The sequence below is a fragment of the Pipra filicauda genome, unplaced genomic scaffold (genome assembly GCF_003945595.2).
Source record: "Pipra filicauda isolate LSUMZ 115617 unplaced genomic scaffold, ASM394559v2 scaffold26_size5592650_pilon, whole genome shotgun sequence".
Taxonomy (NCBI): domain Eukaryota; kingdom Metazoa; phylum Chordata; class Aves; order Passeriformes; family Pipridae; genus Pipra; species Pipra filicauda.
Window position 1 is genome coordinate 2,200,421 of NW_024104387.1, and position 18,206 is coordinate 2,218,626.

Consider the following 18,206-nt stretch of genomic DNA (forward strand, 5'->3'; position numbering starts at 1 on the left):
CTAGATATTTTATATATTTGAAAAAAAATTATGTTAGAAAAGTATAAAGACTACAGAATATATGTTAAGACAGTTCATATTTATTAAACATTTGTAGGTGCAAATGTCTCACTATTACAAAATCCACTTTTGAAATGATCTTTTATTTTTAAATGATCTCATGCCAGCCACAGGTACAGCCATATTTGTGGTTTCCCCCAGATACTGAATGATGTTCTGTAGTGGGGTCAAGCGCTCTCATGACATTTAACTATTGGAAACGAAAGAAAACATTTGTGGTGTGAAACAACAGCACATACTTGACCCTCCAAAGTATATCCATTTATAAATGGATAAAAGTGACTATTTAAAGTTGTTTTATAAGGCAACCACTGTGCCGGCTGAAAACCCCTAATTTACTGTTTGAAAAAGCAAATGATGTGTGGGTACAAGAACATGCATTTTTTAAAAACATCTGTGGTGTTCCTTGTGTTGCATTTGATCTTAGTGGTAAAACAACAAAACCAAGTTTTAGAAGGACGTTGCTGCCATCCTATTTTTAATTCACCATTATGTGTTAAAATAACCATTAGTTTAAAGTGAACAATCACAGCCTTGCTTTCAATGGTTGCTCAGGTATTTCTTTTAAACCAGTTCATAATTTCACAGTTTGTTTTGCTTAAGGGGTGCAGCCGTAGATGCAGATTAGGGAGCTGGTGGTGTCTCATTTGCATTTCTTTTGGACTCCTATTTGCTGTGGGGAAGAGGATGAATGAATGAGAGAAAGTGTTATTTCACCCTCTCTTCTGATCTCCTTATATGTATGGCGAGCTGCATCAAAAGATTGGTTATTTGTGTCATCCGAGTCTCCATTCTGCCCTCTGCCCTCTTGCATGCTCACAGGGGTTGGCATGAGGTCACGATTTGAGAGGGCTGCTTCAAGTAGGTACGTTTACACCTATCCTTGTATCCCTGCTCAAGCAAAGCATGGCAATGACACCCAACCCCTTTTTGTTTAATTTTCTTTCTCTTTTTAATACCCTTTGACTTCAAGCATAATTGTAGCTTATAAATAGCTTATAAACATTAGTAAGTGTCGAAGTGCACTTGCTGTTTCCATACAAGTGAACTCTCTGAAGGTTATAAAATAAGAGAAGTTGATTGGATTTCAAGCAAAACAAATAGGCGTTAAAATGTGGTTTTGAGGCATGAGAGATTTTCAGAATGTATTTTTAAACAATCTGGATGTAAACACATTAGTTGAGGACAACTTCAGTAAAGATAGCTTTCTTGAACCATCTACAAACCTTTTGTCAAAGAAAGCTGAACTATGACTAAATCTGTGAATGGTATGAATTATTAGGTGATGAATTTTAAAAGTAGTGTCCAGATGTAAATAGTGAAAGCATCCAAAATATTACTCAGCAGCTGCAAGAGCTATAGGAAAAGCTGACATGACAAATTTAGTCATTTCTTAATCACTTTCGTTAGGCGGTATTGTCAGTTCCAAGAGGCAAATTTTCATCTTGATTTACGCCTATAATAGAAATGGCTGAAAACTGAAAAGTTCTCAAAACTGTTTACTTACAAAACACCTTTTAGGTCATTTGGGAAGCTTCCTATGACCTAGAAGTAATGTTCTTTACACATTGGAGTTCAAACAATATGTTTTTAGACAGTTTATATCAACAAAGCATTTTTTTTCTGCCTAAAAAAGTGACCTTAGCATGTGTGCAAGTGGTAAAACCTGGCTTAAATGTATTATTTACAGCTATATCAAAATTTATTAATTAGTTACCTTTGGTTTAAATAAAATTGATTGTTAAAGCAGAAACTAGAGGTTGGTATGAATCCTATTCTGCAGTAGCTTTCAGATAAAAGAAGCAGTGACCCAACTCATTAGCCCTTTGATTTAATATATTGACACTTGGGTACGAATAATTCCGTTTAGTGGCTTCTGCTTCCCAGGGATCAATTTAATTAGTTATAAAATGTGACTTCATGTCAGGAGCCAGAAGAAATGCTGACGTTAAATAAAGTCATACGCAATTTAAACAATAAAGCTATCGATGCCTGGTTAAAAGTTAATGATGCACAAAAAATGGCTTAATAGAGACAACCTCAGCAATGAAAGTGATGGTAGGAAAATTAAGCTAAGTGGATGAATGAGAAATGGTGATGTTGTTGGATTGTTAAAACAAATTCATGGATGGCCTGATGGTTTTCATAGTACTGTATGTTTCTGATTTAAATACATTTTTGAGGGTAAGCCTGTACTTTCATATTAGGAGTGACAAGAAGTGGTCTGAAACCTTTCTCCTTTAGATTTTAGAAAAGGAGAAGGCAATTTACCTGTGCGCATTCATCTTTGATGCATCCCCCGGGATCTCTTGGCATGACCCAGTATTAACTGTAATGACCCTCTATTATAATATTACAAGCACTAATATTTGCACAGTTGGTTGAGACCCTGGTCAGAATCACTCTGGTATTATGCTAGGTGCTGCTTATATACTGTACAAACAAGAAAGGACAGTTCGTGCCCTGAAGAAGAGAAGAATTTAACGTTAAAGCACTATATCCTTTCAAAACCCATTTAATGCTGTAGACATAATCTACTTATGTTATCTAAGTAGAGTAAGAAGGCTTAGTGAAGAAAATAGCAAGCTAGAAAATCGTTGGAGGTACAATTCATTTTTCCTTCGGTCGCTCTTTACGAACATTCAGATGCACTAGAGCCCTTCAGAATTATGGTTCCATTGTTTACTCATTTCTTAGCCTGCTTTGAGTGTGGCAAGGTAAAATCCATGCTAGGTGTCTTAATTAATAGCCTGCAAATCCATATTTAGACACTGGGCCAAATTTATAACAAACAGTTCTTGTCCTTTTATGAGTAGCACACAATGATTTTTCAAGTCACTGTGGGTTGTTTTTATTTCAATAAAACATTGCTTCAATTTAATAGTGAATTGATACGGTCACCTCTTTTAAAGATGTACAGACACTTAATTGAATATGCTGAGTAGATGCTAGATCAAAAAAATGTGGAGAAATGTGATTCCTTAGCTTAAAAACGTATGTTACACAAATGGTGCCTGACATAGAAATTATAGTGAGAAATAGCACAAAAACCTTTTTATTTACTTTTAATTTATCACTCTTCAGATGAGACTGGAGTTAGTCCACCTGTGAGGAAAAAACCTCATATCAAAATGACCTGATGTTAACTAAGCCATGTTATGTTTCCATTTCTATTCATCCTTTTGGGGGCAGGCAGATTCTGATTAGGAGGATCAACTGTGAAAATGGACAGTAGTAAATTTGGCAATTGTATAATAATTTTTAACAATTGTGCACAACCTGATTCATCTATAGACTTCCAGAAATCTTGAAGCGAAGCAGCAGGCAGCGGTTATTACCTGCTAAAAGCATTAACGGTAGTTACGGTGACTTGACGAAGGATAGAGGGGGATATGCCTTAGAATAAAACCTCTGTGTGTCAGAGGGATTTTCAGACTGCACAAGACTTATGTTTTTTTTACTAATGTTAGGCAAACTGTTTTGTCTTTGCATTGACTTTACATTGGCCGCAGCCTACACAGAGGGAACTGCTGGAAAAAAGGGGGACATTAATACTTTTTACTGTGTGCGGGCCAGCCAGTAGTTAGAGAGGGGGCCCATGTTTTCTTAGGGCTCAGATGGCAAAGCTAAGTATTCAGCCTACGGCAGGAAAAAAGTGCCTTTTTTGTTTTCTGGCTGGAGAGTGCAAGCATTCCCAAAGGAACACAATGAATGGCCCATTTTGTCTGACACTGTTTCGTAGACATAGAATTCTTGTTTTTTCATAATTATTCTTGCCCGTCACTGGGTGTGCACATGACATTTGAGCGTGTTTTAAAGTCTTAACACACTCATGTGCCTGCAATAAAGTTACTCATAACAATCCAGGCTTTCTGCAGACAACAGAGCAGGGTCTGTTGTTTTCACAAGTCACAGCAGCTGGGAGGCAATTGTGAAGACAACAGCTTAATCTAGCTGGAAAATACAGGAAGAAGAGAATATACACTCAATTTCCTTCCATATTATTGCAAACAATGCAGAGGGCTTTTTTTGTTGTGGCTTTTTCTTTTCTTTGCTCTGGGTGGTCTGACTGAAAATGTGAGTGGCATAAAATACACTAGTAAATGTACGTTGAATTTTCAACTTGTTGCATTTCTATGTTCATGCTAATGTATCTAAATCTGTTAAAGGGTGAGAATATTAATCTACATGAACACTTTAAAAGTCATACAATAACCGCCTTATTTTGACCTCATCTACACAATGTTTACACTGGTGTTGGTTTACAACATATGTTGCAGTTGCTTCTGAGTTACACTAGTATAAATGAAACTGGAACCAGGAACTCAGAAAAAAATTGATTGCTGAAAACTTCCATTTGAGACACCATTATTGAAAGAAAATATAAAGCTAGGCAGTCTTAGATGTTTGAAAGTTGTATTTTAGCTTCTGTGTAGAAGGACAAGTGCACTCAGTAATTTGTTTCTTTATTGCGTGCTTCTGAATCTGTAGATTAATCATATTTGTAAATGCTTCATTTATTTCAGAAGCACATTTACAAACAAAGCATGCAATAAATTAACATGCAAACTCAGTTAAAAAGCATCATAAGTAGGCAGTGATCAGATAGTTTTTACCCTAGCTATATTTTCCGGTGAAGTTTTGTGAAATATTAGGGAACTGGTCTTTTTTTTTCTTAATGCAGATGATGAAAAGTGAAGAGGAGCATATACTTCAGTTATTATGTCAACAGAAGAAAGAGTAAAATGCAAATTAACATGAATTCTATTGCAGAGGTGGGAGTAGCTTAGCAGTCACCATTATATGTGGTTTCAGTGAGGGTAAACATTCCTTTTAAAGAAAAGGTGATATTTATCCAATTGCAGTAAAGGTACCTTCCTTTCCTGCTCTTGGGAATGCTACATACAGCAGACTTCCAGTAACCATGGCAGACAACTCAGATGGGAAAGATTTTTACTATGCATAGCACAGAGGTTATAGCAGAGACTGGTAACAGCAAAAGCCAGTCAGACACTGAGTATGGAAAACGAATGAGTGATTTGAACATGGGCCAGACTTCCAGGAGTGAGAATAGAGATTTATACTGAAAATGTACAATATGAATGCTGAGATGACTTGGGTGTGCACTGCTGTTTGTAACAGAGCTGCATACAGCATAGTACCACATGCACCAGCCAACTGTGGGGCGGTGATATCAGGGATGCACGTCCTGTTGAAAATGCAGTGGGTATTACACTATTCAGCCACAAGATAAGGCAGATAGACAGTAACAATATCACAGAGACATCTGATCTGTTTTAAAAAGCATGGATGGACATTTGGGGGCCTAAGCATTAAATAATTTCAAGACATTACTGACCAACAGTAAGCAAAATATTTTCCTCTGTTTTCCTTAAAATATATTACCACGCCTCTCCCCTCCATATCCCTTAAAAATACAGTACCAGTGTGTTCAAAAATCAACATGGAGATTAATTGGTCTGTGCATTTCACATTAATCCTATTCAGTCCGTTTACCCTCACGTCTGGGAAATCCTATATTGGTATCTTATTTTCTTGTATTTTCTTTTGCTGTAATTTTGGATTTAGACTGATTTCACAAAGAGCAAAGCAGCAGAAAAAAAGAACAAAACCAAAAAAACCAAACCCCAACAACCTAAAACATATTTTGAAGAGGGTACCTAAACTGAAATAGAAAATTACATCCTGAAAAGTCTTATTTACCTGAAAAGACAGTGGAGAAAAGCACATGCTCACAAAACAGAGAGTTTGGGGAGAAGCATTGTTTACTCTAAAGACCCTCGAGTGCACTAGGAGGGTTTTAGAAAATCACAATTTTAATTTGTTTTAGCTGCATGTTTCTACCTTAAAAACCAGATGTTTGTAGGTGTCCTCATTTCCTTGATGCGGTGCTACTTTTATGTCTAAGCTGTTCCTGTATTTGTGACACTGGCCTTCCTAAAGACAAGAAAGCCAAATATACTTTACTATGGTATCCTTCCTTATGATGAAAGTTTATTGGCAAGTTTTGGGCATTACTTTCTTGGTATGAATGACATAAAAAGGAGAATTTACTGCTGGATAGCTACCTTGCATACACAATAAATAACCCCCAAAAGAGACAAATGAGAATGAATGCTAGGAGTTTTGCAAGGAGACTGAGGGTGAGGAGCAACAAGATTAAGTGAAGGAGAAAAAAGATTGTTTGATAAATAGAAGAAACAGAAAGAAATCCAGCAGTACTGGATGTGAGTGATAGAGTAATTTCAAAAAGACCAGCTTTTTATTACTTGAGTTGTCTAACACTATGATTAGCCCAGCTGTCTTGCTGACTTCTTCACTTAGCAGTGAACCTGTTAAATGTGTACTGCTCAAAGTACATCTTCAGACAGAGTGGTCTTCCCAGAGTGAGCATTACAGAAACACGGGTTTTGTGTGTCTAAGGAAGCCATTCAAATGGTGACTATCCAGAAGGGCAACAAGCAAGTTGTATAGCCAGATGGGTCTAAGGACACAGAAATCCCAAGGATGGATTTGGAAAATAAGAGTAAAGCATGTTCTACATATATATATATATATAAACACACCTATGTGTGTATATATATGTATATTTAAGATTATTTGTAAAAAATATATGTATATAAATAGGTATGATACATATATATACATATCTGTATATTCTATATGTACATGTATATAAGTAGAATATGCTTTTATCTTTATAATATAAAATCTATAAACATGTTTTTATGTACAGAGAGAAAAAGGCATTCACTTTCATTTTAAGAAAATGTTTAATAGGAAAGTTTTTGCTTGTTAAGATGTGTGACTTTATCATGGCATGTACTACACATGAACTTCTACAGTGCATTCTTTTTAAGAGTAATCTCCTTCTAGTGAGTAAACAAATTTCCACAAAGCCATCTTCAGTCTACTAAAGAATTTGAACAGATTTATTGAAAGAAATTTTTTGTCTTCTCTGATTTTAGAATTCTGTTTGGATGGGCACTTTTGTAGAGTTCCTTCTCTTATTTTCTAATTGTCTGACCCAATGACCAAAATTATGACAAGGGTAACTCACTTTCTGGGTCTGACTGTCACTAGGACATGCCATTGCAGTTCACAGTTTTGAAAGATGTTATTATGTTAGACTGATATGTTGGACTTTGTACCACCAAGTCAGCCCTCATCCTTACTCTTAATGTTTTTTTCCCCTGTTTCTGTCTCTCTTTTATTCATGTTCCAATGAGTAAAAAGTGTCAGTGCTAACTAGTTCCTACTTTGGAAAAATAGTAGCACTTCAGCTGCTCCTGCAAATTCTTTCACCCTCTGAGCAGTGATTAATATACAGGTTTAAGAAGAATTTTTAAACAAAACCTGGAAAAAAAGGAAAAGAGCAAATATGCAAGCTAATGGTGTACCCTGAGGTGAGCAAAATGCATTTTTTTAACAAGCCAAGCATAGCAAAAAAGCTATTCTACAGTGAAATTAATAATTACCAAAAAGATTTGCTAGCATTATTGTCGTATCCTTTATGAGAATATGAGTAACGTGTTTAAAAAACATGGGAAGTGTGAATCAAAGCCCAAAGATTCAAACCGGTCTCTAATTTTTAATGTGAATTCTATTCATATGCCCCTGGTGCATAGACTGAAATACAGTCTGTGGGAAACAACCGTCTTTAGAGTGGTGCCACTTAACCTGAAAATTGTGTCTGTTCCTATGATAGTACGGATTTCTAATTTCCTTTACCATCCTGTTTTAACAAAGCTTTAAGGTAGAAGGGCATCTTAGTGCCACGTGTAGTAGGTGCCTGGCTATAATACATGATTTCAGCTCCAAATATTTTCTGAAGGCAAGGTTTGTTTATTAACTGAACCCCATGCTGAGATTCAATCAATCTAATACAGGCTGAGTTTGAACATTCAAACGTATGCCCATACATCTTGGGCATATATCTTACATAATGATGTTGGCCCCAGACATCTTTCTGGGTTTGTTTATGTCTGTTATGGATTCCCCTCATTATCCATGCTGTTTGAGGGATTCCCTATGGATTCAGCCAGTTTATTGCATACTTTTTTAATTTTATGCCAAGCTGAATGTTCTGAGTGGCAGCTCGTATGGTAGCTCCGTTACAGCTTCCTCTCAAATCCAGAGATGAATGCTGTGATTAAGGTTAAATAAAATAATATGGAAACTAACATGCTGCAAAAGGGTATGGAAGAGAATGCCCCAGGAGAGGCAGGAGGGTTCTAGAAGTAATATGAATGACAAAACATTAAGATGTTGACTGCTCTTCCTATTTCTTTTCCTTTTAATTATGATTAACCATTAGAGCAACAATTCTATGGTTTACAAGATCTTTCTTGTTGAGGATCTATAGAAATAACCCTGGGAAAGCTCATATATTAAATTTCACTATAGTGAAGGGATGTTTTAATATGCCAGTCGCTGAGCACATCTGTGTGCACACAACTCCCAGTAACATTAATTGGAGTCACATATGCAAATCGACAGAGAATGGAGTCTGAAATATCGAAAGAAGAGAATAGTATGGGCCACACTTTGTTCCCAGGAGGCTGTCCTACTGCACTGGAGTAAGAGTTTCTGAGCCTCTCCTCCTGAGAGACAAATATTACCCTTCTCATCTTCAGTATATAGTACTCATTTAGTTCTTGTAGGAGAGTTTACTAGGAGTAATGTATGACCAGAAGAAACTAGGGCTAAAGGACAGGCTTTACTTATAAAGCCTTTGCACTATGGAAAAGGTTGTTTTCAATCTGAAAACTCAGATTTATAAACACTTAATTCATCAGTTCCCCACGCCTTTCATTTGAAATAAACAGCCGGCAATATTATTTTAAAATAAGGCAGAAGGTGTAACAAAAATGAAGTAATGTTTTGAGAAATAGGTGATTGATGATTAAAAAACAGAGAGAGAAGGGGTGGGGGGTGTCAGTCCAGCATTCATTAGTCAGGCAAAACTTCGGTTTGAGCGTGCATTAAGTCGGGAAGACCAGACAGTGTGTCTGGAAAATGATTCTTTCTTTGAGAAGTAGACTCTCAAAAATATCCCCTTGTTTCTTAAATCTAAAGGCATCCTTTGACCGACTTAGTTATTTTATAGCTATTGATGCTAGAGAAAACAAAAGAAACTTTAAAACGTGGAAACATAAACATCATTGAACTAGCCCCTTTTAAAAAAAAGGGGGAGAGTGGTGGGGGAGAGTGAAAAAGAAAAGAAAGAAATCACAGTGGATGTTTTCCAGGAGGGAACATGCTATGCTGTGTAAAGGGGGCTAGAGTAACAAGAAGTCATCTATTCTTGATTTCTTGAGACAGCTAGAGCTTTGTGCCTTGTGTAGTTTCTACGTTTTTAAGAGCTTGTTCTGTGTAGCAGAAATAATACAATAAATGGGTTTAACCACATTTGTCTCAGCTAGACAGTCTGCTTTGTCAAAGATTGCTGGTACAACATAAACAAATTATGTGTTTGTAGTGCTTTTCAATGAAAGCCTATCTAACAGAGCGGAGATTGTGTTTCGGCAGCTGTAGATTTAATCTCCTACCTGTCAGTTAAAGCAGGCATTTCCTGAGCAGATAAGGCCTGGCTGCAGAGGGGGAAGCGGCCACAGCTGGACAAAGGGCCATTGTTATTGCCCCGTAGCGCTGCGTAGTTCTGAGCCTGCATTTGATCGCACCAGCTCCATCCAGCGTGCTGGGCTTGCAGAGGAGCCAGCCCTTCGCGGCGGCTTCGGGAGGCTCAGGGAGAACGGGAATTGCCGCACAGTTTTTGTGCTGTGGACTCCCGCAGGCTGCCACGAGCAGCCGAAGGAAATGCCCCCGGCTTGGAACTCACTCTAAACCGAGTGTGATCGTAGGATTCACGGCAAGGATCTATTCGCGAGCCGAAAACGCGCCCTGAGTGACAGTGCAGTTCTGACAAATCGGGGAAAGCCAGAAAATGGAAAGACTGACATTCGAGTATCAGGATCCACTACAGAAAAGGCAGCACAGCAGTGCGGTTTTGTATCTGAAGTATAGCTCTTGCTGGAATTTTAACACCGAAAGTTGGATGAGAAATACCCAATGTTCATTTTAAATATAAGTTTCCCGGTTTTTGGACTTATTTTACCTTTTTAATGATTTTGTTTTTTCTCAAAATGTTTTTGTAGATTAATCAGAAATGCCGTAGAAAGTTGAGAAGCCAATAAAATTGATTGGAGGCAGAGCCAGTTGGTGTTGGAAGCACACAGGCTGCGTGTATGTCACTGGAAGTTTAGAAACTCTCTGTTACTTACTCCCAAATTTGCAATAATTACCATATACAGTGGTGGCAATCACCTCAGTCATACTGTGCGAACACATCAGTTTTTTGGATCCTTTTCTGAGTAAAGATGGTCAGATGATGTCAAAATCTGAGGAACCCTAGGAAGAGATGGAACAAATTAATTTTTGCATGCAATCAGTATTCTGATTTGACTTTGATCTCTAGACACAGGAGTTTTCTGCATTAAACTAGTTCTCCACATAATTGCCTTTGATAACCCTTTGTGTTTCAATCTAGACACTCCATAAACACCGTGTGATTTCTGGAAGTTATCTAGGTTACTATTCTGCATTAAATATCTTTCAAAAATATACAGGAGCAAGAATATTCTCACTGGATGTGAATACCTCCTTTGACCTAGTCTCTTGAATATTATGCATTTATGCTTGAGGAAAAATAGCAACACGTGTCTCTACTTCTCTGTGAATTTATTCTTCTTTATTATAAATATGAGAAGAAATCAGCCATAGCAGTGAGTGTGATGTGAAAGGTGTGTCTTTTTCACACCTGTGCCTCATCTTCACCCTTGTATCCTGCCATTATACAAGTGTTGGAGGGCTAAACTGTGTAGTGGTGGCATGTACCTGCTCAAAATCTGCCTCCTTCTGAAGTTTTACCAAGTTTTACAAGAGCATGTCCCTCATTAGCCATAGCTCTGCACCTTGGGTAGCTTTTGATACAATCATGCAGTGAGGCATAAAGGTTGCAAGCAGCAGAGTACAATGGAATTGGTTTCTATCCACCATGTGTTGTCACTCACTGAGAAAGAAATCCAGGCCTCTTTGAGAGTCCTCCAGTGTAAACTGTAGATGTAATACTGTCCTCTGAATGGGTCCTTGAACTTGAATTAATTAATAATTGTAAAGTATGTAAAAGTTGTAAGTGCTTATGTAGTTATGTTATAGTTAAAAATCTTGGAATATTGGTGAAAATACAGGAAGCTATAAAAACAAAATACTGCTCAGGACAAAATTCTTCCCATAGTGAAGAAAATCACAGAACTCCTGTTTTCATCGGTGCCCTCTTGCATTTCAGATGTATTATGTATTTGTTTAAATATGTTCTGTTCTTTTGTTGCACCCTTTTTACCTCTATAGAGCAGAAGGATTTTTGATCAGAGACATTGAAATGTGTTCCTGTTTTCATTCCTACTTTTGCTGGAGGTACTCTTTAAAGTGAGAGACAATCCTTCCTTTAGTAACCATCAGTGTTGTGGTCTGAGATGATTTCTTTATACTATACACTGCAAGCCGTTCTATTAAGGGAATTAGTTTCATGTTAGTAACTAGTGATGGCTAATATTCAGAAAAAAGAACTCTGTCTTGAATGGATATGGGGGAAAAACTGCTTGAAAGCACCAGTACTGAGTGCAAATTTTAAAGCATCTCTTGCTCTAAATTTTTCCATCAACGGGAAATTTCAGTGTACTCCAAAAATCTTGCACATTTTGATATCACCATAAAAAAACTTAAGCTAATGAGGAATTTCTAACATAATTTATATTTAGATTTGAGCTGAAGTAATGGAGCTTCCATGTATAAAATATCAACAAGTATCATTAGGCTGCAATATTTTTCTTATTTTGGCATGAATAAGACAAGGTGCAAATGAGAAACATACATCTTCACTAGTCTTTGGAAATATCTGAAATAATTGACTTGCTCAGTCTTCTGTGATGGCTTGGTGACCACTAACTGTGACAATTTGCATAATAGTCAACTCTTCACTTCTGTAGAGATAACTGTTTGTATCTGATTAAAATTAGGACTGTTTTAGTTCTCTTGACTTTTCCAGAAGTTGCAGTAATAGAGATTTGCTGTTATGCTTTAACCAAACAAATGCACACATGGGGATAACAATATGCTGAGTTTATGCAGATTTTACAACACAAATCTGAATAAAATACCCACTAATAGACCCTTAAGGAGTAATAAACACACATGAATTTTCCTTAGTTGCACTTTAAAGTGATTTTAACATACTACTAGACCTTAACAATAATATTTAATTGACAAGATTATGCATTTGTATGGATTGAAAAGGTGGTAGATCTCTAATTCCAAATGAACTATAAATTCACTTTTGCATAACATGTTTTATTTATTTCTCTATAGCAGAGATGTTCTCCATCCCTCCTAGTGAGAGTTTCTTAAAATACAGACAATTTAAATAGATTTAATTACCATTTATCATACTCCTAACTTCATGAGATCATCTTTAGTTGAATTCTGTATTTCCAGATAGTTAAGGAGCTAGATAAAAACAGGGCAACATAATGAGAAGCTAATAGAAATGAAATGAGACCTAGTGTTTAAAACTATTCTGTTTTCAGTGTTCTTGGCAGTATTTTTCTGTTGTTCCCTTATTTATTTTCCAAGTAGATGGAATTTGTTTCATTTAAAGTTTCAAAGTGGTGAGGAAAAAAAAAAAAAAAGGATGCTCTATTTCGCTCCATGATCATGGTTGCAATTTTCACATTACTGTTGTGGCCACTGCAGTAGACTTAAATCTCTAAATCATGGTGATGCATTGGACAAATGGAAAAAAATGATAGGGGAAAAAAAGAAAATAGCAGTTACAATTCCTTTACAAATTCAATAGTGGGCTACATATTTTTCCTGTAGTATTTCCAGTATGAAATGTTCTCACTTTGCAAGTCTATGTTATCTTTTTTACAGTTTATTTGCCAACACTTCCCCTGGGATCTCATTGGCAGACATTTTCTTTGTGGCTCATGTACTTTCACTGAGAGGAAATATTTTTCAATTAGACTGTAGATAATTAGATGGCAGATAAATTAGAACATAATATACCTCCCTATATAGATAGATCTCCAGTGATTCTATATTGGTAACAGGAGCAGAAAGTAGTCCCTGAATAATTTTCAGTGCGGGAACTATATTGAAATGATTTTCAGTGTCTTAGCTCTGACACTGTGACTGAGGGATCACTTTGGGTCTGCTGGAGCCCCAGTCTTTCTCCAACTGCCATTCCTCCTCACACCCAGTCACAGGTGCTTCCCTGGGATTATTTGCTAGAGGGGATTTCTCACTTAAGTGTTTGGGTCCACTCTCACATATTATCTTTACATTAGAGAATGCTTTGCATTGATGACCATGAATTCAAAGCCTGGGGAGTTTATGAATTGCATTTCTGAGCCCAGAACAAAAGGCCCAGCCACACTTGCAGACAAAGTAACCAGATCCTTTATAGCCAAACCGGCCAGTTAACATACCCTTACAGTCATTTTGCTTCATCAGAACAGCACAAATAAAACATCCACATGTTCAACTGTAACCAAAGATACTTTTAATTTTTTTTTTCAGTACAATTCTTCTGCAGTTTTTCTAAATAGATCATTTTTGGGACCATAAAAGGGCTCAGCAATGGCATGAATTCATTACAACATTGGCACAGTTGGTGAAGAGATTTAGGCTCAGACTTGCAGATATCTTAGCATGTAGCTGCTTTTTAACATTTACACGGTCCCACTGACTTTCACATAAATAAGTTTTCATAAAAGAAGTCCCTACTCCTTTATGCAACATGGTGTTTGGATTCTTGCAGTTTCACCAAGAATGTCTTAATCAAAATAAAATTCAACATACGAAGCTTCTTATAATTCTCCTCTAAAAAGGAACAAGGAACAGCCCAGCACTAGTTATTGAAACAAATAAAAATCTAATGATGATATAATGATGATGTAAAAGTGATAGTGACATGTATTGTATAAAGACTATTTAAAATGCAGATGAGGTAAATACATATAATATACAGGATATTTAAAAGCTTGCACTACTAATTCTGGGACCACAAACACTGCTTTCAGTGCCGTTAAGATTTCTAAAATAAATCAACTTAAAATATCACCTGTTCAGCTACCAGTTATAGCTACTATGTTCTATCATATAAAGACATATTTTGAGCACTCTGAAAATGCACATTTTTACTTAATTTACTGCCATTACCTGGGAATCTTGTCTATTACTTTATAGTTTCTAAATAAGAGATTAGAAAATTTCAGGCACATTTTGCTATGGAAATTCTAAGCTCAATAATGGCTTAGGTTAAAGTTGTAGTCTGGGTGTACCAAATACTCAAGAAGTTAAAAAGTCTTAGGTAGAAACTGAAATTTAAACTATAAAAAGTTTAAATCTCCCTGTGAATGATTTAGGTTCTTACAGAGACTGCAACATCACAATGACAAAAGGTTCTGTTCATCCTATACTAAAAAAAAAACCCCTCAATTCAGTAAATTCAAAGATTGGTTTCTCAATTAGCTTATATTGGAGTAGTCTTTTAGATTCAAAACAAATCTCAGTATTTCTGCAAGTTGGGAACAGGGTCCAGAGATTTTATCAGTGGAAGAAGGTGGGGGCAATGGTTTCACATAGCAATGTTGGATTATTCTAGGGCATTAGATCATATTTAGCTTGTCACACTATTTTAGACTAACTCTGGATGTAATAAATAAAAGCTTTAAAGAAGGGATGAAATATTATAAAGATTGTGCTTACTATCTCTGAAAAAATATGGCACTTAATTCTGCCCTTTACTGAAGTAAACTGTGCAGAGGGAGGCAACTTTCAGAGTTTGATCTTCTAAAGGAAGAGAAATTCATCTGCCATTATAGGGTGGGATTACTACTCTCGAAACCTGTGATCCTCGCAGCTAAGCAAAAATGTATGAGCTGTGCTTTTGTTTGCAGTGCTGCCACCCTTTTCTCCAAATGCCTTTACTTCTCTGGTTGCAATGTTACGTTATTGTAGAGGTAGCTTTGGTTTTTAAAGACAGAACTCTTCGTCGGTCTCACTAAATGTGCTGTGCTCCTTATCCAAAAGAGGCAGATCATTTTATTTCAAAGCATTATTTTTGTATAACATATCACTTTGGCTTATATTTTCCATGCACAACACTAACCATCAATGACATTTTAACAAGGAGGATTGTTCAGCCAACTTCTGAGATTAGCGTTCACAAAACTGTGGGACAAAGCACTGCAGATTTGCCCAGCTTATCAAACAGGCCACCAGCTTTTATTATTTCAGGGAGAATCAAATTGGAAGTTGCTTCTTGAACTAATCAGGGCTGATTTGCTCTAAAGTTGCTTCCTGACTTAGATCTCAGGCAAGGAAATGCTGTAATCAGTTCCCAAGGGCCGTCAGAGTTGTGATGGGATATTAAAGGAATGGTACACCATCTTTTAAGAGTTCCCTAATCTTGGCAGATTTTTTTGTTTAACTCAGTTAAACCTGAGCTTGCTGTATAGAAACAAAGATTAATTTTATGAGGTAGCTTTATATAAGAGATGAATTTACTCAAGGTAGCAGAACCGAATTTTGGAAAGAATATATTCAGGTTTCATCCAGAGGTTGTATAGCTTATTTATAAATATAGACTGGCAGAATTGTTCAAAACCAAACATTTACCACACGTCACAAACCCCCCCCCCCCCAACTTCATGAAAGAGAAAATGAGTCCCCCTGAGTGCCTCTGTTTGCATATTAGCCCATAGTATGGGCTCTGCCAAGTTACTCTCTGACTGACTGCTGCAGATGCTCTTTCTCAAGTATTCTGAGTGAGATCTTTAGTGCAAGTCTTTGGGGACAAACAATAGCACCTGTTCCTCACAAGATAGCAGCCCAGTTAGTCCATTCATGTATCTTTAATGAAGCTCTGGGGCAGATGGCAAGAAATGGCATCATCAACGACAGCACAGAGGAGACAAAAGGGGAAAGTGCCGATCCAACAATACGTTATTTTTACGAATGGGAAGAGACAGAGTCAGTGTTTCTTAGGCATCTGCTACCGTCTTGGTTTTCAGAAAGACCTGAGGAACATCTCAGCAATTAAAATTTCTGGGCATGTCGCCGATTTTATGAAGTACATCAATCAATGCCTCCTCCCAATTTTTCTCTCCCCTCAGTAAAATCAAAATCATTATCATCATCATAATAAAACTCTCATGAAAAGAAATTATCAAAATTTAAAGATTTTATTGGATTTTTTTTGCATTCATTTTATATATTTAATAATTCTATGATTGGTGACACTTTTACATTCTCTTCATTTTTAATGCTTATTTATGCTTTTCAGTTGACCTATTCTGAAAATGGACACCTGTGAATATAATAATTCTGGGTGAAACAAATATTTATGTAAGAATAGTGTTTAATATGTGACAGAGGGAAGACCCATGGGAGGGAATGGTTGCTATTCAGTATAGGCTTTTTCTGGCTCTATAACTCTCTTAAATGTAAACTCAAACTTACAGCCTAAATGCAACCTTTAGTCAAAGTTACATTGATTTATATAGACTAAAGACCTGGTCCTGGATTCAGAGTAGGAAGAACAGCAGATAGGCAGAATACGAAATAGTGATTTTCCCCACTTAAAAAATTGCTTTTATTTGAGAATTTAAACAGAATCTGTTTGCAAACAGCCAAGGGGATCCAAATCTACAGGATTGCATTATATGTTTTGAATTATTTTTAAGGCACAATGGAGTGAAGTATTACTATAGGTATGTATGCACCATGACTTGAACCATAGTGAACTCTGATCTCTCCTGTGTCTTGTGAGATTGTGTTGGTGTCTTGTACCTTTGCAACCCCATGGAAATCCCCACATGTGTGTGTGGCATATTTCTTAAGATTTTAGCACCATTAGTTAGGAACTACTGAAAATGATTGTAAGTTGTACTGTACTGAATTTCTTCCAGTAGAGTTTCTTCTGTCAGACAAAGCCTGTGGTTTTCTTTTGGTGTACTCCTGTAGAGCCAGCGTGTAGGAACACCACACAGCAAAACCAGCACCATTTTATCAGAGGTAAATGCCTGTTGTGGGCACATGGGGATCAACTCCAATCTGACCAAGTTTAGTTCATAACCTAAAACACACAGCCAGGCTTACCTCAGCTAAAATGAGAGAAATAGCTGTGCAAAGCTAGTTTCTTTCACGGCCCAGTGCCATAGCAGTAATTGCACAAAGACCTTTTTATTATAAGTTGATTTTCCTGAGGAATGGATTCAAAAAATACTGTAAAGTGTTTATTTTTTGCTTGACCTTTATTAACCTACATCTTAGGGCTTTCCCAAGAGAAGAGTTGTTGGTAAATTAACCCTCACAGACACACACAGTAGCATTTCTGCACTGCATCAATGGTTGTGAAAGTAATGGGGATATGACAAGAAAATTTGGCACTATTTAAACAATGTCATAGGTCAACATATGGGATTTGACCAAAAAAGTTTTTTAGGAATTAAATGAAAAAAAATTGCTTGAAGTGTACTTTAACTTTTTAATAGTATTTAATGCCACCGATTTATGGTAGGATGAGGGCAAAATTTCTTTTCTGCCTAAACCCCAAATTTCTTCCTACATTTACTAGCTTTGATATATAAACCGTTATATATTTTCTTAACTACTAATCATAAAAATCACAGTCAAACCCTTGGGTACTTCTGGGGTTAAGGTATGATGGATAAAAACTCTTTGTTATCTTATCCACTGTCTCTGAAACACAGGTAGTGTAAATTAAGGAACTAGGAAATGAACATGTAGATTTAACAAACACGATTCTATCACATCTCTGATTTTCTATATGTTGAATACAAAGGCTGGTATAAGGTGAAGAATTTCCTCTGGCTTGTTTGTGGTTTTTGATACATTCATTAAGGTCAAATTAAATTTGATATAGTAGGGTTTTTTTCTGAAATGGTCTTTAAATACAGCTCTATAATTACCAAGCTACATGATAGTGCATACAACTATAAAACTGCTCAGATAGACAAGCAATTTATATGTTATTGTGA

At 36.5% G+C, this 18,206-nt stretch overlaps 1 protein-coding gene across 2 annotated transcripts in view; it reads left to right on the forward strand.

Moving 5' to 3' along the window:
• Nucleotides 1–18,206, forward strand: part of SOX6 (SRY-box transcription factor 6) — a 239,648-nt gene that overhangs the window by 128,214 nt on the left and 93,228 nt on the right. The gene's annotated exons all lie outside the window — the stretch shown is intronic.